The sequence below is a fragment of the Tamandua tetradactyla genome, chromosome 10 (genome assembly GCF_023851605.1).
Source record: "Tamandua tetradactyla isolate mTamTet1 chromosome 10, mTamTet1.pri, whole genome shotgun sequence".
NCBI classification, from domain to species: Eukaryota; Metazoa; Chordata; class Mammalia; order Pilosa; family Myrmecophagidae; genus Tamandua; species Tamandua tetradactyla.
In genome coordinates, this window is record NC_135336.1 from 59882205 (window position 1) to 59906652 (window position 24448).

At 36.8% G+C, this 24448-nt stretch overlaps 1 pseudogene; it reads left to right on the forward strand.

Annotated features, from left to right (window-relative positions):
• Positions 1–480: 480 nt before the first annotated feature.
• LOC143647678 (proteasome maturation protein pseudogene) lies at positions 481–5472 on the forward strand (annotated as a pseudogene).
• Positions 5473–24448: the final 18976 nt, after the last annotated feature.

Here is a 24448-nt window from a genome sequence, read left to right on the forward strand (position 1 = left end):
TACCCCCACACAGAGACTTGGCTGTGGTGCATAATGCTGACCCCCATCCCTGAGGCAGTCCACAGTGGGTCCTGGTTTTGAGGGGACACTAGGACAGGGCTAATCTGAAAACCAGCCAGTGAGAGAGACAAAGAACAGATAGAGAGCAAAGCCAACCAACAAGAAAACCTTAGGTAAAAGAGAAAACAACCTCCTGAATAAACTGATCAAGAAAATCAGATGCTTAGAAAACAGCAAAATCTCACAAGTCAAACTAGGAAGCAAGAAGATATGGACCAAAGGAAAAAAACTAACATTTCTACTGAGATACGAGAGTTGAAACAACTAATTAAAGATTTTCAAAAAAATAATCTAAATCAAATCAAAGATGGAAAATGTGACAAAAGAGATGAGGGATACAAAGAAGATTCTGGATGACCATATAGGAGAATAAAAAGCTTTAAAAAACAAATGGCAGAACTTATGGGAATGAAAGGCACAATGGAAGAGATGAAGAACATGTTGGAGATGTATAAGAACAGATTTGAAGAGGCAGAAGTGATTAGTGGACCAGGAGACAGAAAATCTGAAATTCTACACACGAAACAGCAGATAAGGAAAAAGAATGGAAAAATAGGAGCTGGTGTTAGGGAACCGAATAGCAGCATGAAGGTCATGAATATATGTGTTGTGGGTCTGTCAGAAGCGAAGAGAAGGGAAAAGGAGCAGAAAGAATAATGGAAGAAATCATCACTGAAAATTTCCCCAATCTTATGAAAGACACAAAATTACAGGTCCAAAAAGTACAGCTCACCCCAAACAAGGTAGACCCAAATAAACCTACTCCAAGACACTTACTAATCAGATTGAGGAAGACAAAGAAAGAATTGTGAAAGCAGCAAGAGAAAAGCAATCCATCACATGCAAGGGAAGTTTGATAAGACTAAGTACAGTGCTCTTAGCAGAAACCACAGAGGTGAAAAGGTGGTGGTATGATATTTTTAAGATATTGAAAGAAAAATTGCCAGCCAATAGTTCTTTTTCTTTTTAAAATGTATTGATAGATATTCACACACATATATTTCATACATAGTATACAATCAATGGCTCACACTATCTTCACATAGTTGTGTATTCATCACCATGATCATTTTTTAGAACATTTGCATCACCCCAGAAAAAGAAATAAAAAGAAAAAAACTCATATATACCATACCCATTATCCCTCCCTCTCTTTGACCACTTGTATTCCCATTTACCCAATTTATTTTGCCCTTTGTCCTCTCTATTACTTATTTATTTATTATTCATATATTTTTTAACTCATTTGTCTCTACCTTGGATAAAAGGAGCAACAAACAAGGTTTTCCCAATTCCACAATCACATTGTAAAAGTTATATATACGATTGTCTTCCAGAATAAAGGCTACTGGAACACAGCTCAACCATTTCAGGAACTTTCTCCAGCCACTCCAATATACCATAAACTAAAATGGGATATTTATATAATACATAAGAATAACCTTTAGGATAACATCTCATCTCTGTTTGAAATCTCTCAGCCACTGAAACTTTATTTTGTCTCATTTCTCTTTCCCTTTTGGTCAAGAAGACATTCTCAATCCCTTGATGCTAGGTCCTGGCTTATCCCTAGATTTCTTTTCTACATTGCCAAGGAGATTTATACCCCCGGGAGTCCTGTCCCCACTGGAGGAAGGGCAGTGAGCTCACTTGCTGAGTTGGCTTAGAAAGAGAGGCCACAGCTGAACACCAAAAGAAGTTCTCTGAGGATGACTCTTAGGCCTAATTGTAAGTAGGCTCAACCTATCCTATGCAGGAATAACTTTCATAGGACAAGCCCCACGATTGAGGACCTGGCCTATTGATTTGGTTGCCTCCACAGCTTGTGAGAAATTCTGCAAATGGGGGAAGTTGAATATTTTCTTCTTTCTCTCCAGTCCCCCAAGGGAACATTGCAAATACTTCTTCATTTGCTGCCCAAATTACTCTGGGATATATGGTGGTATCTCACTAACCTGGACAAAGCTACAAAATCTCACACCCTTTTCAAGATTCCACGCATTTATGGTGTTCAACTAAACTGACCATAGAAGTTAAATTGGTAAATGCACCAGACAAAATATAAATTTTGCACCAAATAAACATCTCTCCCTTTGATTTCACACTGAAATTGAAGTTTTAAAATATACACCATATCATCCTTTACCCTATATTCTGATTTACTTTAGTCCTATCTAGATCAGCTTCATTCATATCTTTACTCGAAGTCTGATCACATTTTCACGTTTTTAAGCAGTTCCTGTATGGAGTATTTTTGTCTTTCATAGCTTCAGAGCTCTAACTCTAAGTCTCATGTATCACATAACTAGCCAAAATTTCTAGAAATGACCAGGTTATAAACAAACTGCTCAGCATTTCAGAATTTAGAAATAAAGGTTATACCTCCTAAATATATGTGGCTGCTGTAAGAGTTTACAATCTAGGACACTTTACAGTAGGCCCCAACCTGATAATCCATGTTCTCAACTTCAGTTCACCAAAGTTTTATGTTATAATTAGTCCATATGATTGAAGCATGATAATATTTGTCTTTTTATTCCTGACATTCCATTCAACATACAGTCCTTAAGGTTCATATACATAGTTGTATGCTTCACAACTTCATTTCTTCTTGGGGCTGCTCCATAGTCCACTGTATATATAAATCATATTTCCCTCTTCCATTCTGAAGTCTTTGTACCCTTAGGCCATTTCCATTCATTGTGGTTCATGATCACTGCTGCCAGAAGTACCAGTGTGCAAATGTCCATTTGTGTCCCCATACTCAGTTCCTGCAAGTATATACTGAGCAAAGGGGTTTCAGGATCACATGGCAAGCCAACCAATGATTCTTTATCCAGCAAAACTGGTCACCAAATATGAGGGAGAATTTAAAATATTTTCAGACAAACAGACACTGAAAAAGTTTGTGAACAAAATACTTGTTCTATGAGAAATAGGGAAAAAAAAGCACTACAGCAGATAGGAAAAGTCAGATGTTTTAGTTTGTTAAAGCTGCCAGAATGCAATGTACCAGAAATGGAATGACTTTTAAAAAAAGTGATTTATTACATGGCAAATTAAGGTATCCAGGGGGATACACCTTGATTCAAGAAAGGAACATGGGTCCAGAACACCTCTGTCGGCTGGGAAGGCACATGGTGATTCTGCCAGCTTTCTTTCCTGGCTTCTTGCTTCAAAAAACTTCCCTCAGGGCATTTTCCTTCTTCATCTCCAAAGGTCTCTGGCTGTATGGATTCTGTCAGCATTGTTTAAAATGGTTTCCTATTAAAAGACCCCAGTAAGTGACCCACCTTGAATGGGTGGAGACACATCTACGTGGAAACCACCTTATCAAAAGGTCCCACCTACAATTGGGTGTGTCCTACCTCTATGGAAGCAACTTAATTACAAAGAATCCACCCAGCAATATTGAATCATGATTTGAGAACATGGTTCTTCTTGGGTACAACTGTTTCAAGCTGGAATACTCCACCCTCTGGATCTCTAAAAGATATGTTCTTTCCATATGCAAAATACATTCATTCCATCATAATATCACAAAACCTTAAACCATTTCAGTAACAGTACAAATACAATAAAAAATCAGTAACAGTACAAAAAGCTCATCAAAATCAGCTACAGGCATGGTCTGTCTTAAGGCAAAATTCTCTTCTGGCTCTGGATCTGTGAAACTCGGAACAAATTATCTGCTGCAAATATACAAAGTAGGGACAGTCGTAGGATATCTATTCCCATTTCTATAGGATGATATTGGAAGGAAAACTGGTCAGAGGTCCCAAACAATTCCTAAAACCAGCAGGGAAAATTCCATTAGATTTCTAAGTCTGAGAGTTATTTATCCTCAGGGCTTTAGAAAGTGTCAGTCCCACCCTTTCCAAGGGTGTATGCAATGGCTATGCTCTTGTCAAATCCTGAAGTGTGGGTTGCAACACTGGGGCACATTAGGGGGAGCACCTGTCTCTCAGTACCCTCTCTTCAAGCTTCAAGCCAGTATCTGGAATATCTGCCATCTCCAGAGCATGAGCTTAAACCCTCTAGAACAATGGGGTGGCAGCCATGCTCCCTGCAATTCCCAGTTTATGTGCTCTATACTCTCTGAGGCCTGAGGTGACAGACTCTTCCTGAGCATGTGGACTGGAGGCCATCTTCTGCCCTCAGGATAAATTCACCTTCTCCAGGTGCATAGGTATGTCCACTCTCCTGGCCTTAGATTTCTTGGCTTCAAACCTTAGCTTTCATGCTTCTGTCTTTGAAGTCATTTTCCTTAAATTCATCCCTTTTAGTCCAGACTAGTAGTGATTCCATTTATATAGATTCCACAACACTTTTTTTGTTGGTTTTCCATATAGTATGCAAAGATCATAACCAGCAATCAGTTTGACTTTCCACAAATCTTTCCAGTATAACTTCATCTCCAATCCTGGCTTTATCCAAAATGGCTAACTGGTTCCATGTTTGGTTAGATCCTCACGTGGGGCAATATTCTCTGGGTTCTCCCTTTCTGGAAACCCAGAATTTAAGACTATCAATTTCTGTTTTCTTTGTATCCATGAGTTCAGTTCTCAGCTTTTCTCTTTCCTGTCACATTTCACTATAAGCTGCAAGGGGAAGCCAGGCTGCATTTTTACATTTAGTTTGGAAATCTCTTCAGCTAGGTACCATGGCTAATCACTTTTAAATTCTAACTTCCATGCAAAATCAGAACACAATTTGGCTAAATTCTCTGCCACTTTAAAACCAGGATTGCCTTCCAGTTTGCAATAATGCATATATCATTTCTGTCTAAGGCCTGATCAGAAGTATTCTTCAGGTTCACATTTCTACCAAAAGTCTCTTCAAAGCATTCTAGGCCTTTTCTATCAAGTTCTGTACAGCTCTTTCAGAATTTTCCCCTTACCCATTTAAAATGATATTCCAACATGGAAGTGAGAAGTGGGCTGGCTGATGCTAGCCAAGAGGCAGTGTGGACAGCGGGCTGAAGATAAATACCAAAGAATTTGGACCTCTGCTAAAGGACAGTATTCCAGTGACTGAACTTTCAGCAAGTGACCTTTCTGAAAGTCAAGATCTTCTTCAGAAAGGATTTCCTTCTGTGAAAAATGAACTTTTGCCCAGTCATCCTCTTGAATTATCAGAAAATAATTTCCAGCTCAGCCAAGATAAAATGAATTTTTCCACACTGAGAAACATCCAGGGTCCATTTGCTCCGCTAAAATTACAGACGAAATTCAAAGCAGTGCAGCAGGCTCAGCTGGTTCCATTTCTTCTGCGTTCAAACTTTTCACTGGATATTTTGAGGGGTAATGATGAGACTATTGGATTTGAAGATATTCTTAATGATCCATCACAAAGTGAAGTAATGGGAGAACCACACTTGATGGTTGAATATAAACTTGGTTTACTGTAATACAGTTGTGCCGGTAATGAAAATAGTGACTGCATCTTGTTTATAGTTGTCTTTCTTCCATAATTTGATATACACAACATTAAAAGTACTGACACATTATTTTTTTCTAAATATTATCAGTGATTATTTGAGATTATTTGGTTGTTTGGTTTATGGCTATGTGACAATTGAAAACACGAAACGAAGATGATTTTAAAGCTAGTTTATATTAAAACAGTAGCCTTATAAGTCTTTAAAAAGTCATTGAAAATGAACATTATAAATCTGCCTGCAGATTTTGAATAAACTCATTTTCTAGGTATTCTATAAATTTAATTTTGAATAGTCATTATCAGTATTTGAAAGTGCAGCCTGAATTCACAGTAACATCTTTCAGAATAAATATTTGGAACTGATTTCACAGGCAACTTCAAATTAAGAACAAAATAAGATATTTATACTTTATTTCAGTATCATCCATTAATACACGTGAGAGCATTTGCTCTATTGATACTGTTTTAAATTACAACCATTTTTTTTATTCTTACAAGTTCAAGATTATGAGTTCAGAGATTTTGATTTTCTTCTTGTCTTTAAAGTGAAAAAAGTAAAGTTACCAACAGAAGTATATTGAATTGTGGTTCTTATAGATTTGATATATATTAATAGATATTTAATATGTAAATAAAAAAAGACATTCCAACATATTTGGTATTTGCAAACTGCAGCACTCCGTTTCTCTGGTATGAAAATGGTATGAAAATCTGTTTTAGTTTCTTAAAGCTGCCAGAATGCAATATACCCAAAATGGAATGGCTTTTAAAAAGGGAATTTAGGGTGGTACAACGGTGGCTCAGCAGCAGAATTCTGCCGTGCCAGAGACCCGGGTTCAATTCCTGGTGACTGCCCTTGCAAAAAAGGAAATTTATTACATTTCAAGATCACAGTTCTAAAGGCATAAAAATGTCCAAACTAAGGCATCCAGAGAAAGATAACTTGACTCAGGAAAGGCCAATGGGTCTAGAGCACCTCTGTCAGCTGGGAAGGTACATGGTGATGTCTGCTAGCTTTCTCTCTTCTTCTTGTTTTAAAGGACTTCTTCAAGGGCATTTTTCTTTCTGCATCTCAAAAGGTATCTGGGGAAAAAAAGTTTCTGGCTCTCTGGGCTCTGTTGGACCTGTCCAGAATGGTTCCCTCTTAAGGGACTCTAGTAAGCAACAAACCACTTAATCAAAAGTTCCCACCCACAATTGGGTAGGTCTCAGCTCCATGGAAATAAGATCATTGAAAAGATCCTTTCTGCAATATAGACTCAGGATTAAAGAATATGGCTCTTCAGGGATACATAGTTTCAAACCATCACAGCAAGAGAGACAAGTTTGGAGAAGAATGTAGGAAAAATTATCAGTAAGTTCAACCAATTGGGTAAAAAGAGAGGAAAAATATGATATAACATATAAAATCCAAAAGACTAAATGGTTGAAGAAAGTATTGACTTTACTGTAATAAATTTAAATGTTAATGGATTAAATTCCTCCAATCAAAAGACATAGATTGGGTGATTTCTGGGAAGATGGCCAAAGAGAGTAGCTTGAGATTAGCCCTACTCCATGGAAAAGTCAGAGAAGGGACAGCAGGGTGATTTAGGCAGTGATTTGGTAGGGCAGCCAACCTGGGAGAGACTTCTGCATCACATAGTGCAGTCTTAGTTGCAGAGGCTGAGAAATTGAGAGTCAGAAAGCTGGAGCCTGGGGTGGAGGTGCAGAGCCCATGGGAGTACATGGATGGGAGCCAGGGACTAAGAAGTAAGCCAGCCCACATTCCTTGAGTGTACTACCCTCACCAGTGCAGCCCCATGACAGGTGACTCACCCCACACCCCATGAACCTGAACCCTATCAACTTCTCCCATTTTCCGTGCTCCAGACACCCCCACCCCAATAGCTCCCAGTGATTGTAACTGCCCAACACCCCCACCCCAAGTACAGCTGAACCCATGTCTCCTGCAACCCTCCCAAACACTACCTCCTCTTCCCTGTTCCTTGCAGGCTGTTGCCAGCACATAAATGCTGAGGGCAGTAGCCTCCATACACAGGCTACCCTGGCCCCCTTGCCCATAGTGCTGCACAGCCTTACCCCACCCACCCTGAGCTCTGCATATCAGTTTATGGCACTCCCAGGTCCATGCATGTGCACAGGCCCCCAATCACGTCATTCAGCTCTGGGAACCTCAGTTTACAGCAGTCCTAGAACTGTGCATGTGCACAACCCTCAACCACACTTCCCAACTCTGAGAAAGTGCTGACCTGTGCAGCCAGGTCACATCTGCCTCTAATCCATGAAGGCATAATGCTGAACTGCTGCCACAGGTCTATGCATGTGCACAAAGGGCCCCATGCCTTCGAACAGTGCACATCAGGGTTATGGCCCCAAGACCAGTTCACCTGCACATCTACATCCTCCCTGGCTGCTGGGCAGCCAAATTCACAAGTATCAGCATAATATTCCCAACCTGCACCAATACCAGGCCTGAAAAAAATCATCACACTGAGCGCCCCACCCCATACCCTGCTCCCTTCTGTATAACCATCCCATAAACACAAGGCCTTAAACTCCTGAAAGAAATCAACTCCCAAAGTAAATCAATCAAGATATTTAACATTCTGCAAAGACAAAGGAGATCACTAAGCATATCACAATGCAGACAGATATAGCTCTGTCTAATGACCAAATTAAAGCACCAGAGGAGACACAGACACTGGAACAACTAATCAAAGATGTTCATACAACTCTACTTAATAAAATAAGTGGGATAGCAAATGACATAAAGGAGGTCAAGGAGACAGTTGAAGAACATAAAGAGGAATTTGAAAGAACAAATAAAAAAAAAGTGGCTATCACAGAGATTAAAAAGTCTATTGACCAAATAAAAAACATACTAGAGGCACACAACACCAGATTTGAAGAGGCAGAAGAAAGAATAAGTGATATAGAGGACAGGATAACTGACTTTGAATACTCAAAACAGAAAATGGCAAAAAAGATGGAAGCATTTGAATTGGATTTCAGGGAAATGATAGGCAAAACAAAGTACACAAACATAAGAATCATTGGTGTCCCAGAAGGAGAAGAGAGGAGTAAAGGGCTAGGAAGAGTAGTTGAGGATATAATGGGGAAAACTTCCCAACCCTCATAAAAGACATAAATATACAAGTTAAAGAAGCCCAATGAACTCCAAACAGAATAAATCCAAATAGGCCTTCTCTAAGACACATACTAATCAGCCAGTCAAATGTTGAAGAGAAACAGAAAATCTTGAAAGTAGCAGGAGGAAAAATAATCTGCTACATACAGGGGAAACAAAATGAGACTGAATTAAGTCTACTCATCTAGCACCCTGGAGGTGAGAAGGCAGTGGTATGATATATTAAAGATCCTGAAAGAGAAAGATTTCCAGCCAAGAATTATTTACCTAGCCATATTGCCCTTCAAAACTGAGAGAGAGATTAAGGTTTTCACAGACAAAGAAGTCCTGAAAGAATTTGTCAACAAGAGACTGGCCCTACAAGAAATACTAAAAGGAGTTCTGTGGGCTGAAAAAACAAGAACAAAAAAAGACAGGAGAGGGAGGTCTGTAGGATGGCACTGAATTGAAGAGGTAATTTAAAGAATACAAAGAGAAAGAAGGAAAATAATATATAGATCTGACAAATAAAAAAGACATAATGGTGGATTTAAGAAACACATTTTCAATAATAATTTTGAATGTCAACAGACTAAACTTACCAATTAAAAGATACAGATTGGCAGAATAGATTAAAAAATATAGTCCAGCTATACGCTGCTTACAAGAGATTCATCTTAGACACAAGGATACGAGTAGACTGAATGTGAAAGGATGGAAAAAGATTTTCCATGCAAGTTGTAACCAAAAGAAAGCAGGAATAGCTATACTAATATTGGATGAAAGTCTTTAAATATAAAGACATGATAAGAAACAAAGAAGGACACTATATACTAATTAAAGGGTCAATTCACCAAGAAGATATAACAATCATAAATGTTTATGATCCCAATTAAGGAGCTCCAAAGTACATGAGACAGATATTGGCAAAACTGAAGGGAGTGATAGATGCTTCAACAATAATACTAGCAAACTTCAATACACCACTCTCCTCTATAGCTAGAACAATCAGACAGAATATCAACAAGGAAAGAGAGAAGTTAAATAACTTGATAACTGAATCAGACTTAAAAGACATATATAGGTCATTGCACCCCAAAGCATAAGAATATACATTCTTCTCTACTGCTCATGGAACATTCTCTAGGACAGATCATATGCTGGGGCACAAAACAGGTCTTCATAAATTTAAAAACATTCAAATTATTCAAAGCACTTTCTCTAATCACAAGATGAAGCTGGATCTCCCACTAAAGAATGAGAACATTCACAAATATATGGAGATAAAATAATACACTCTTAAACAACCAGTGGGTTAAAGAAGAAATTGGTGGAAAAATCAGCAGCCATCTGGAGATGAATGAAAATGAGACTACAACTTATCAGAACTTACAGATGCAACAAAAGGTGTGCTGAGAGGGAAATTTATTGCTTTAAATGCCTATATTAAAAAACAAGAAAGAGCAAAAATTAAGGACTTAACAGCACACCTGGGAGGAACTTAAGAAAGAACAGTAAACTAACCCCAAAGCAAATAGAAGAGAAATAACAAAGATTAAAGCAGAGATAAATGAATGGGAGAACAAAAAACAAAAGAAAGAATCAGTAAAACCAAAAGTTGGTTCTTTAAGAAAATCAATAAAATTGATGGGTCATTAGCAAGGCCGACAAAGAAAAAAAGAGAGAGGATGCAAATAAACAAAATCAGAAATGAGAAGGGGTGCATTGCCACAGACTCTGAAGAAATAAAAAGAAATCAAAAGAAGATATTATGAACAACTATATACCAACAAACTAGACAACTTAGATGAAATGGACAAATTCCTGGAGACATAGAAACTTGCTACACTGACACAGGAAGAAACAAAGGATTTCAACAAACCAATCACAAGTAAAGAGACTCAGTCAGTCATCAAAACTATTCCTACAAAGAAAAACCCAGGACCGATGGCTTCACAGGGAAATTTTATCAACATTCCCAAAAGACTAACACCAATCTTGCTCAAACTTTTCCAAAAAATTGAGGGAGAAGAAACGCTACCTAATTCATTTTATGAAGCTAATATCATTTTAATATCAAAACCAGGTAAAGACGCTATAAGAAAGGAAAACTACAGCCCAATCTCCCTAATGAACATAGATTAAAAATTCTGAATAAAATATTAGCATATCGAATCCAACCACACATTAAAAGAATTATACACCATGACCAAATGGGGTTTATACCAGGAATACAAGGGTGGTTCAACACAAGAAAATCAATTAATGTAATACAGCACATTGATGAATTGAAAGGGAAAAGTCACATGATCATTTTGATTGATGCTGAAAAACATTCAACAAAATTCAGCATCCTTTTCTGATAGAAAGACTCCAAAAGATAGGAATCAAAGGTACTACCTCAATATGATAAAGGGATTATATGGAAAACCAAAAGCAAGCATTGTATTTAATGGAGAGAGATTGAAAGCTTTCCCCCTAAGATGAGGAACAAGACAAGGATACCCACTGTCACCACTATTATTCAATATTGTGCTAGAAATTCTAGCTAGAGCAATCAGGCAGGACAAAGAAATGAAAGGCATCCAAATTGGAAGGGAAGAAGTAAAATTCTTATTATTTGCAGATGAGGTGAGATTATACTTGGAAGATCCTGAGATATCTACAGCAAAGTTACTTGAGTTAATAAACAAATTCAGCAAGGTGATGGGATATAAAATTAATTTTCAAAAATAAGTAACATTTCTATACACAAACAGTGATCCAGCTGAGGAGTCAGTTAAGCAATAAGTTCTATTCAAAATAGCAGATAAAAGAATCAAGTACTGGGCGGGCCGCGGTGGCTCAGCGGGCAAAGTGCTTGCCTGCTATGCCGGAGGACCTCGGTTCGATTCCCGGCCCCAGCCCATGTAACAAAAACGGAGAAACAGAATACAATAAAACAAGAAAATGTTTAAAAATGTTTCCCTTTCTTCCTTCCTTCCTTCCTTCTATCCTTCCTTCCTTCTCTCTGTCTTTCCTTTAAAAAAAAAAAAAAAAAAAAAAAAAAAAAAAAAAAAAAAAAGAATCAAGTACTTAGGAATGAACTTAACTAGGGATGTAAAGGACTTGTACACAGAAAACTAGATGGCAGTGCTAAAAGAAATCAAAGGAGATCTAAATAAGTGACAAGACATTCCCAATTCATGGATAGGAAATCTAAATATAGTTAAGATGTCAATTCTACCCAAATTGATCTACAGATTCAACACAATACCATGCAAAATTCCAACAACCTACTCTGCAGATTTGGGAAAGCTAATTACCAAATTCATCTGGAAGGGAAAGAGAAACTTAATAGCTAAAAGCATCCGAAAAAAGAAGAATGAAGGGGGAGGATTAACAATCCCTGACTTTAAATCCTATTATAAAGCTACAGTGGTCAAAACAGTATGGTACTGGCACTAAGATAGAAGCACTGGCCAAATTGAATTTGGAATTGAATCTAGAGTGTGGAAATAGACCAACAAATCTATGGTTAACTGATTTTTGACAAGACCCCCAAATCCTCTGAACTGGGACAAAATAGTCTTTTCAATAATTGGGCATGGAAGAACTGGATATCAATGGTCAAGAGAATGAAAGAAGACCCCTATCTTACAGACTACACAAAAATTAGCTCAAAGTGGATCAAACACCTAAATATAAGAACTAGCACCATAAAGATTCTACAAGAAAATGTAGGGAAACATCTTCAAGACCTAGTAATAGAAGGTAGCTTCCTAAACTTTACACCCAAAGCACAAGCAACAAAAGAGAAAATAGATAAATGGGAACTCCTTAAAATCAAATGCTTCTGTACTTCAAAAGAGTGATCAAAAGGTGAAGAGGCAACCAACTCAATGGGAGAAAACATTTGGAAATCACATATAGGACAAAGGTTTGATTTCCTGTATATACAAAGAAATCACACAACTCAACAACAAAAGAAAAAGCAACCCAATTATAAAATGGGTTAAAGATATGACTAGGCATTTTTTCTGAAGAGCAAATATAGATGGCTCAAAGGCACATAAAGAGATGCTCATTTTCATTGGCTATAAGGGAAATGCAGATCAAGGCTATAATAAGATACCACCTCACACCTATAAGAATGGCTACTTTAAACAAATAGGAAACTGTAAATGTTGGAGAGGATGTGGAGAAACTGGGACACTTAATGCACTGATGATGGGAATGTATAATGATGCAGCTACTATAGAAGGTTGTTTGGCGGTTCCTTAGGAAACTATATAACGAGTTGTTCTATCACCCACCCATAGCTCTACTTGGTATATACCCAGAAGAGCTGAAAGCAATGACACAAACAGACATTTGCACACCGATGTTCATAGCAGCATTATTCACAGTCACCAAATGATGGAAACAAACCAAATGCCCATCAACAGATGAGTGGATCAACGAAATATGGTATATACATACAATGGAATATTATGCAGCAGTAAGACAAAATGACATCCTGAAGCACATGAAAAGATGAATGAGCCTTGAGGACATAATGTGAGTGAAATTAGCTAGACACAAAAGGATAGATACCTGTATGATTCCACTTTCATGACCAAGTAAAGGTATAATCAGAGGTTTATAATAAGGAATATAGGGGACTTAGAGATGCATAGAAGTTGGAGATGGGTGAACCATTAGCTAATGAGGTTGAACTCCAATGTAAGGGAATAGATAGGAGGGAAGGTAGTTCTCTAGTGGGTCTATAAGTAATATTACCATATTGAAGATGAAGAAAATTGAAAGGGATTGTATGGACATATGAGTCCCACTGATTAACACTAGAAATAAAAATTAGTTCTGACAAGAATTACTTCAAAGATATGATTCTTGTACAAAGAGTGTTTAAGTCCAGGGTATAGGGCAAAATGCTATTGCATGCTGTAAGCTATGTTCAAAAGGAAACCATCAGGATTACCACAGCAACAGCAGAGGTAAATAATGGGAGGAGGGACAAGGGTTAAGAGTAGGTTTAGATTTCCTATTTGGTGAGGGTGTGTTTATTGATTTTCTTTCTCTTGGGGACAATGAAATTATCTAAAGTTGAGAATGTTGATGGACTGTGGATTTTGTGCCATCTACATGATGCCCAGTGAATGCAGGTAGTTGAAGGATGCACTGACAGAGAAGTAGACTGTGAATGATGGTGTATACTTATGAATGAAGGTTATGCTGCTACAGAAAACAAAACAAAACAAAACCAAAAAAAAACCCAAAGCCGCAAGGTGTGCAACGATGTGAATGTACATGTGGGATATTTGGTGAGACAAAATAAGCCATTAACAAAAGAACAAGACTGGAATGGTCACCTTTAGACCTTTAGAAAATGCTTATAAGGAAACAGGGGCCTAGATTGTAAGCTTTTAGAGCAGACACATTAAGTTGGAGTGGTGATTATTATTTCTGGATTTTGAGAGGCTGTTTTATATATATAACCTGATATTTAGAGATAAGAATGAAGCCAAAGAGGTTGGGGTTAAAGTAATTTAGGACATGGGGTAAGGAAGACACTGTCTATGTTTTAGAACCACACATACTCTTTGAGACCAATGGAAGAAGGATTTAATTGGTCTGGAACTGAAATTTTCTGTAGTGCATAACCTAATTCAATCTATCTGTATAGCTCATTTGAATAATTGAAACACAGGGAGCACAGAATAAGAAAGAGGTCCTTTAATCCTGTACGGATTATTGTAATGCCTGGATACATTCTAGAGTATATTAAGCAGAATATCAAAAAGTATTGGCAAAGTCCCCTGAAGGATGGGAGAAAGAATAGGGAACTATTAAACCTTACCATCAAGGAATCCCCTGATACTGTGTCAAATTTTAGGGACACCCAAATCAAAAGCCATGTCCTCCATCACGAGGCTTACTGTTGTGAAGCTTATGTAGGTAACAGAGAAGCTTAAACTACCTATAGGTATGCCTAAGAGTTACTTCTGGAGGATCTCTTCTGTTGTTCAGATGTGGCTTCACTCTGTCTAAGCCCAACTCTGCAAATGAAATCATTGCTGCCCCCTACTTGGGACATGACATCCAGGGTTGAAAGTCTCCCTGGTAATGTGGGAGATGATTCCCTGGGATGAATCCAGACCTGGTTAACCTGTGGGATCAACTATTCCCTCTGACCAAAAGGAGGACAATATGTGTAGCTAATAAAGTATCGGTGGCAGAGAGAGTTCAAATAGAGTCGACAGGCTACTCTGGTGATCACTGTCACCATTGTTATTCAACATTGTGCTGGAATTAATAGCTAGAGCAATTAGAAAAAAAAAAGAAATAAAAGGCATCCAAATTGGAAAGGAATTGACAAAACTTACCAATTTTGATGCCTTTTATTTCTTTCACTGTTTGCAGATGACATGATCCTATGTGTAGAAACTCCCAAAAAATCTATGGCAAAACTACTAGAGCTAATAAATGAGTACAGCAAAGTGGCAGGATACAAGATCAACATGCAAAATCAATTGTATTTCTGTAAAAAACATTTCATTTATAATAGTAGTCAAAAGAATAAAATATTTAGGAATAAATTTAAACAAGGATATAAAGACTAATATAAAGAAAACTAAAAAACATTGCTAAAGAAATAAAGAAAGATATAAATACATGGAAGAGCATACTCTGTTCATGGATGGGAAGACTAAATACAGTTCAGATGTCAATTCTACCCAAATTGATGTATGGATTCAATGCAATGCCAATTAAAATCCTAACAACTTACTTTGAAGAAATAGAAAAAAAATAATCAAATTTAGTTGGAAGGGCAGAGTGGCGAATAGTTGAAAATAACTTGAGAAAGGAAAATGAAATGGGAGATCTCACACTCCCTACCTTAAAGCATATTACAAATCTTTGGTAGTCAAAACAGCATGGTGCAGGCATAAAGATAGATGTACCAATTCTTGGAATTGAGTTGAATATTCAGATGTGGATCTTCTCACTTATAGACAATTGATTTTTGATAAGGTGGTTTGAAGACTACCTGGGACAGAGAAACCTCTTCAGCAAATTATGCTTGGAGACCTGGCTATCTGTATTAAAAAGAGAGAGAGAGAGAGAGAGAGAGAGAGAGAGAGAGAGAGGACCCGTATCTCACACCTTATACAAGATTAACTCAAAATGGATCAAAGACCTAATCATTAGAACTAAGGCCATAAAACTTTTGGAAGAAAATGTAGGGTAACATCTTGAAGATCTTGTGGGAAGAGGTGGTTTCCTGGACTTTACACCAAAACAGTGAGCAATGAAAGAAGAAATAAATAAATGAGACCTCCTCAAAAGCAAATACTTTTGACATCAGAAGACTATGTCAGGAAAGTAATAAAGAATGTAATGCAATGGGAGACATATTGTGGAAGGCTTTAATACCTACAACTCAATAACATAAAGACAAATAACCCAATTTAAAAAATAGGCAAAAGACATGGATAGACACATTTCCAAGGAGGAAATACAAATGTCTAAAAAGCATATGAAAAGATCTCAACTTCATTACCTATTAGGAAAATGCAAGTCAAAACCACAATGAGATATCATCCAACACCTATTAGAATGGCAATTATAAAAATTAAAACAGAAAATTACAAGTGCTGGAGAGGACGTAGAGAAATAGGTACATTTATTCACTGTTGGTGGGAATGTAGAATGGTGCAGCCACCCTGGAACACAGTTTTATCATGTCTCAGAAAACTAAGTATGGTATTGCAGTATGAAGCAATCCTACTAGTAGGTATATGCTTGGAGAAACTGAAATCAAGGACATGAATGGACATTTGCACACTGATGTTTATGGCGGCATTAGTCACAATTTCCTAGAGATGGAAACAGCCAAAACATCCATCAATAGACAAGTAGATAAACAAACTGATATATATATATATATATATATATATATATCCAATGGAATATTACACAGCTGTAAGACAGAATAAAATCATGAGGCATGCAACAATGTGGATGGAACTTGAGGGCATTATGTTGAATAAAATAAGCCAAATACAAAAAGACAAATACTGTATGGCCTCACTAATATGAACTAACTACAATGAGCAAACTTTGAGAGTTAAAGTTGAGAAACAGACTATCAAGAGATAGAAAGGGGGTAGAGATTGGGCATTTGATGGTGAAGGAGTACAAAACATTCAACAGAATTTATTGTAAAGTATCAGAAATAGATAGCAGAGTATTCTGAGATGGTAGTACAATATTTTAAGTATAATCAACAATGTTGGGTGAGAGTAGTGTTGAAAGAGGAAGGCTAGGGGCATATATGCCACCAGATGGAAAACTGGGACTATCACTTAGTGAAACCTACAGCAGATGACAATGGTGATTAATTATACAGATATAAAAGTTTTTACATGAGGGAGAACAAATGAATGTTACCACTACAAAGTGTTAAATATTGGATGGTATATGGAAAAAAAAATCAATCCAAACTAGGGCATTGAATGTTATAACATTGATCTTTTGTTAATTGCAATGAAGGCAATATATCAAAGCTAAATGTCAATAAGAGGGGAATATAAGGGAGAGGTATCGGATTCTTGTTATTGTTTCTTTTATTTTATTTTTATATTTTATTTTCATTCTTTTCTTTCCTTGTGGAAGAAATGGAAATGTTCTCATATAGATTTAGTGGTGGTGAATGCATAGCCATGTAATTATACATGGAGCCTCTGATTGTAAACTTCGGATGGACTGTACAGTGTGTGAATAAAACTGTTTAAAAAATAAACAGAATGATACAAGTTCTGGAAACAATGTGGAGAAAGAGAGACCTATTAATTGTTGGTAGAGAAATAGAGTGGTGCAGCCCCTCTGGAGCAGTGTGGTGGTTCCACTGGAGGCTAAGTATAGGGTTGTCATATAATTCTGTAACCCCTTATTAGGTATATACTTGAAGAACTGAAGGCAGGGACACAAATAGACATCTGCACACTGGTGTTTATGGTGGCATTATTCATGATTTGCAATGGATGGAGGAGATCTGAAAGGGCAAACTGTTGAGCAGCTGCAGGATGGAACGAAGTTGTGTGGTAAGTAACTAGAAGAATAATCCTTGAGGACATTATTTTGAGTGAAATAAGTCAGAAGTGAAAGGAAAAATATTGTATGGTCTCACTAATATAAACTAACTATAATGAGGAAACTCTGAAAATTGAATTCAGAAGCGTAGGTTATCCAGGGATCAAAAGTGGTCAGAGATTGAACAATCAATGATTAAAAAGTACAGAATGTTCAATAATGTTCAATATAAAGTTTCCCAGATAGTAAGCTCTTACAGCAGTCACATCTATTCCTGAGTTTTAACTGTTATTTATAAAATCTGAGATTCTGTGCTCTTCAGGTATAACCTATACTTTCCTGGAAATTGGGTATCTGTGTGATACCTCTGTAAGTCAGCAATTCTCCATATGGCAATTGGCAAAGAAGCTGAAAAAGAGATCGGACATAAATCAGAGGTGTGAATGAGATGGATATGGTTGAAATTAAAGTAAATCAAAATATAGGGCAAAGGGTGATATTGTCTATATTTTAAAACATAAACTTCTGTATAAGACTAAAGTAAATTGAGTTTATTTTGTCTGAAATCTAAACTTTCTGTAGCACACTATCTACTTTAATTTTAATTAAACAACCTAATTACACAAAACTAAATTAGGGAATGAGATTTTTGGATTTTTTACAGGTTAAGGTGATTCTCCTTTACATTTCAGAGTATTTTAGCAGAAACTATAAAAACATATATTAGCAAAATCCTCTTGAGAGCCTTTGGGAGAATGTGTAACTATTAATCTTCTCCACTAGAGGAATTCCTGATACTCTCAAAGCATCAGGGACTCCCAATTTCATAAGCCAAGCCCTCGGTCCTGAAGTTCCCCTTATGAAATTTCTCTCTGCGATGGTGAAGCTAAGCTAAGACTCATGCCTAAGAGGCACTCCCAGAGAAACTCTTTTGTTGCTTAGATGTGGCCTCTCTCTCTAAGCCAACTCTGCAAATGAAATCACTACCCTTCCCACTGCATGGGACATGACTCCCAGGGGTGAAAATATCCCTGAAAACGTGTGGCATGACTCCCAGTGATGAGCCTGGTCCTGCATTGTGGAATTGAGAATATCTTTTTGACCCAGATGGGGGAAATAAATGGCATAAATAAAGTTTCAGTGACTAAGAGATTTCAAATAGAGTTGAGAGTTCATTCTGGACTCTGCATACTCGTATGCATACTTCAGCCAAATATTGCAAATTTCCACAGTATGCCAAAAATTAGTTGTATTAGTTTTGGCTCTAGAGAAACAGAATCAACAGAGAACACCCACAAATACAAAATGTATAAAAGTGTCTCACATGACCACAGGAATGCAGAATCCAAAATTTGCAGGGCAGGCTGTGAAGCCGATGACTCCGATGGAGGGTCTGGACGAACTCCACAGGAGAGGCTCACTAGCCGAAGCAGGAATAGAGCCTGTCTCTTCTGAATCCTCCTTAAAAGGCTTCCCGTGATTAGATTAAGCATCACTCTTTGCAGAAGACACTCCCCTTGACTGATTACAAATGGAACCAGCTGTGGATGCAGCTGACATGATCATGATCTAATTCTATGAAATGCCCTCATTGCAACAGACAGGACAGCACTTGCCCAATCAGACAAACAGGTACCACCATCTGGCCAAGTTGACACATGAACCTGACCATAACACTAATAGACAATATTCCTGACAACCCTAGGGAGTGCCCTGTGTTCTAAGTCTCTAAAAGAGTTTTACTTGGTAAGTTTATCTCTTCAGAAATTTAAAACCTCCAGATTGTTCCCAGGTCAGATAAATCCTGAAACCCAGAGGTACCAGTCTCTCCAAGAACATCAACCAGTTTCATGCTTCTACCCCATAAAGTTAATACTCATTGCCAGCATGAAGAAGTTAAAATAGTCATTGCCCAGATATCCCTGAAGATTGAGAGAATGATTAAATGAGAGACAGGAGGTGTAATGGAGAAATTTGGATTTAAAAAATTATTATGACTACTGACTCATTATATAAATATTTATTTTTAGTCTTTAGTGTATTAGAACAGCTAGAGGGAAATACCAGATACAGTTGAGCTGCAATCCTGTAGCCCTGATCTTTTATGATGATTTATAGCAACACACACACACACAAAATTGGTTGCCATGTTTGTATGGATCTACTTCTGTTTGTTTTATTCTTTTCCCCTCATCTATATATACCTATCTCTGACAATACTACACTATTTTAGTCCACTTACCTTTAAATTAGGTAAGTCTTTAAATTAGGTAGCATGCAATACTAGGAGTCAATAAGGGGGTGGGATAATGAGTGTGGGATAGTTGGGGTTTTCTTTTTTTAATATCGTTTCTTCATCTGGAGTAATGCAAATGTTCTAATATTGATGGTGATGAATACACAAATATGTGATGAACCACTGATTTTATATTTTGGATGGATTGTATGGTGTATGAATATATCTCATAAAATCACATTTGAAAAAATTGTACTGTATAATCACAATTGGAATTTAAATCTTTAAATTCAGTTAGTTTCCCAGATTCATTCATTTTTATCCTCCAATGAACATTTATTCAGTGTTGGTTTTTTTGTGATTATACCAAATGTCTAGTGTAAAGTTTAAAAACTCTCATACCTATAGGAGCTGGCTAAATAATGTGAAGTGGGTGAAGTAGGCCTGTGCAGAATGAAATCACCTGAAGTGTGAGCACCGAACAAAAAAGCAGCCTCTCTTCAACTCCAATATGGCTGTATCAGTGCACTGTTTCTAGATTACCACTTGCTAAGAGAGGATGGAAATCTGAAATTTTATTTGCAATTTCCTGATTTTTTTTAATGTCAACAACTAATTTAGTTAAAAAAAATCATGTGTAAGCCAAACAAAATATGTATATGATCCTGAGGGAGCCTGCTTGCCTCAAGTTTTGCCATTAGCATAAAGATTTATATACATTATTGACTGGAGTTTGCTTTTTATTAGATTTTTGGCAATAGTAGACAGTGTCTAAGTTTATCATTGGCCTTACAGAGGGAAGTCTCTCAGTTATCTGTTCTAAGTGATGCTCAGTATTTATAATCCCTTGGATTGTGACATTCATCATATCACTTTTTTTGGGAATTTAATCCTTATTTACAGGATATTGACATATGAAATTCCAGACGGAAATAAGGAACTCATCGAAAGGAGAAACTTCATACAGTGTGTACAATTTGGAACTGTTCAAATATAGTTTTGTTGCAAAAAGTGCTACATAACAAATCATATTTAAAAAGAGTTCTTAGTAGAGAAACTACAAGACAAACTTACACCAAGCATAGTGCACAAAAAACTTGAAACCTCAGCTGTACAATCTAAAAGTTAAAAGTCCCGGGAATACCATTCTGAATTTGGAAGGTATAGCCTACAGAGGTAGTTTCTGGCACAGCATTTTGATCTTCTTCTGCCTCTCCAGAGAAATACTTCTCAATCAGATTAAATGAAACCTTGTATCAGACTCATTTTCATGGTTTTGTAGAGCTTCAACTTTGTACAAGCCTCCACATTCTTCATTATACTAAGTTTCTCAGTTTCACCTATTTTCTGAGCAGCCTGAAAGATATTTGGAAAGGCATCCAGAATCACATAATTAAAAAAAAAAAATCTTACTTCCCTCTTTTCCTTCCTTCTTCCGTTTCCTCCCTTTCCTTCCTTCTTTCCTTCATTTTTTTTCATCTTTAAAAAATTTACTAGAGAGCAGTGTGACGGTGGCTCAGTGACAGAATTCTCGCCTGCCATGCCAGAGACCTGGGTTCGATTCCTGGTGATTGCCCATGCAGAAAAAAAAATACTTGAATAAAGGTAAAATCTCCTTCCATGCTCTATCCCATTTCAGTTCTACTCCCATGGAGTAACCAGTAACTAGCACTTCAGTGTATGATTTTATGCATTCCATCAAATCATTTTAATAGTTGCCTCATGAAACTACCTTGGAAATGGAGTATGCTATACTGTTAATACAGCTCAAACTTCAAAATTAATTGTATGAAAAAAGTAATATTATTTGGTAAACCGTTATTTTATGTTTACACTTAAGACACAGGAACAGAAGAGATTCACTGGGATTAGGTCTATGGTTATCAAACTTTATGTTTACAGGAATCATCTGAAATGCTCATAAATTTTTAATTTGAAACTTCATTGCAAGAACTGGAGATTGTGTAAATTGGGGACAGGGCCCAAGGCCATGCCTTTTAGACATGTTCCCCTGTGGTGTCAAGGCTCATGGTTGGAAAGCTGATGTTTTAACTATTATGTTGGATGAAAAAACTAGTTAAGAATTAAACATTAATTTGTATCTTTTGGGAATTGAAATGATATTAATGATCTTGAATCCCCCAAAACATGCAAACATGTTTAGTACAATTGGGGTATAAACAAATTAAAAAAAAAAACTCCCCAAACTAGTTGGCTTGTTGACCACAAAATATAATGTAAAAAAACTGAGAAAAACAAGAAGATATTGTAAACGTGTTGACCACAAATAGAATGTAAACACATTGAGAAAAACATGTTTTTGTAAAAGTGATAATGAGACATTTGTGCAAAGAAATGACAAGGACTGGCATACGGTAGCCAGATAAACCCTTCTTAAAAAAATCCGCAGCAGATGCCACCACGGTGAGCATCAGGTTGAGGCAGATAAGCATCAAGTCTCACATTTCTGGCTGAAAATGCGTGCTTCGAGATTTGTGGCCATTCTCATTGACTACCTGAGGTCAGATTAGCACCTCCCACTTTAGATCCTCCACTTATACTCAAGTCTGCTCAGGCAAAGGGATTTTGACAGATCTTGATATCTTCCACTTTTAAAGGTACTGTGTGCCCTGACCTGATTATCATGCATCGGTCATATCGGAAGTTGCAATTGTGAGAGCACTCACACTTTAATTTTGTGGGACTTGATTTCCAATGTTAAAATGTCTTTAGGTTTCCATCTAATTTTGATTTGCTACAAGTACAGTGACTGTAGAGTTCCAAGTTGAGCGACATCTTAAATGATGATAGTCAAGGATCTATTTCATTTTCCCTCTCAAAGGTAAGGTTATTTACTATTTGATCACCCTCTTTAGAGCAAACATACCAGAAAGGGGAAGATTATGGTTAAGTAAAAACTTATTTCATTGTGTCAATTGCTGCGAAGTTTAAATACTGATAAAAATAACAGTAAAAACAATAAAAAGTAACACTGAGACAGCAACTCCAAACATATAATTGCTCTTGCTGTCCTGATTTTGCAGCTTGAGAACATGAAGCATTTGCCAAGTTTCTTACAGTGAGGCAACTGCCAAACATCACACATTTAATAAGTGCATGGTCCATAGAGAGAGAATTTCCAGGAGATCTCACTAAGGGGATAACGTTGGCCTGTATACCAACCTCCCTTGCCACATTTAGTGCATTTCAAGCACCAGGCAGCTAGCGTACAATAAGTGGGTGTCTCTACATTTAGTGTTTGTTCACCACCTTGGCCATGAAATCATATTATTTTATTCCAACTTTTCTTCCCTGGCCAACCCACTTTCTTTCATCCATATCTCCTGAGGATGCCCATTTAGGCATTCCTTCAGTCTGTTAATTAAGCATAATCCTTTTCTGGGATTCCCCTGCTTGGCTAAAAGTTACATTTACTGTTTGCTATGCATCTGCCATTGCTCTCATCTAGTAAATATATTTAGTAAAATGGCTAGTCCAAACCTGCCAGCCTCCTTACTTCCTCCCTTACCCTTTCTCTAGCATTGTGTTGCTCATAGCGGACATCTGGCTCACACATTTTTATCTAACCACAAGATCAGAGGATGAGAAAAACATAGTGACTTTATCAGAACAAAATAAGGAGATAAAGATAACATAAAATAATGTTAAAGATTAGAAAAGCAAAGAAACTAGTATATTTGGGTTTGAATCCTAAATATGCCACCCTGCTAGCTCTTTGACTTGGCTAATGATTTAAGTTATCCCTTCTCAGTCTCTTCATGTATCAACCCTACCACATGGGGTTGTGGTAAGTGCTCATTAAATCTCAGTTATAAAAATTATTTACGTAGAAGCAAAAGTTGGAAGACTTTTTGTTAATGTATATGAAGGATTATAGAATATTAATAAAACTGTAGGATATTTTTCACCCATCACCATATTTTTATCCTTTTCCCCTGATTATACTTGTACACATGTCACAATTCCGTGTCACAAAATAAGAGTAACCATTTTTTAATCCACCATGGATGTATCCTATGATTAAAATATGAATTCCTAAATTAACTATTTTTATAAGGGTGGAATTATGGCTCATTTTAATTAGCATGCCAAGGAAGTTTCCTGGTGAACAATTTTTAAAAAGTTTTTAACAATTCTCCTTATCAAGGACCAAAAGATTATAATTAGCTAAAATTTAGTTTCACTTGATATTTAAAGTTAACAGCAGGTATATTGGCATAACTAATATACAGGAATTTAAGATGCAATTACCAAGAAATAGATAGCATCATGCTTATATAACTTCTCCCTAAATCATATTGAAATATAGTTTTATAAATCTCTATAAATTATGTTCATTGTTTATGACCAGCAAGATACAAGGAATAGGAGAAAGCATGGCAGCTGAAAGAAACACAAGCATTAGTAGAAAGAAGCTCCCTTGAGGTTCTGAGAAAATAATACAAATAAACTTTAATAAATTTACACTTCTTTTTTATAAATAA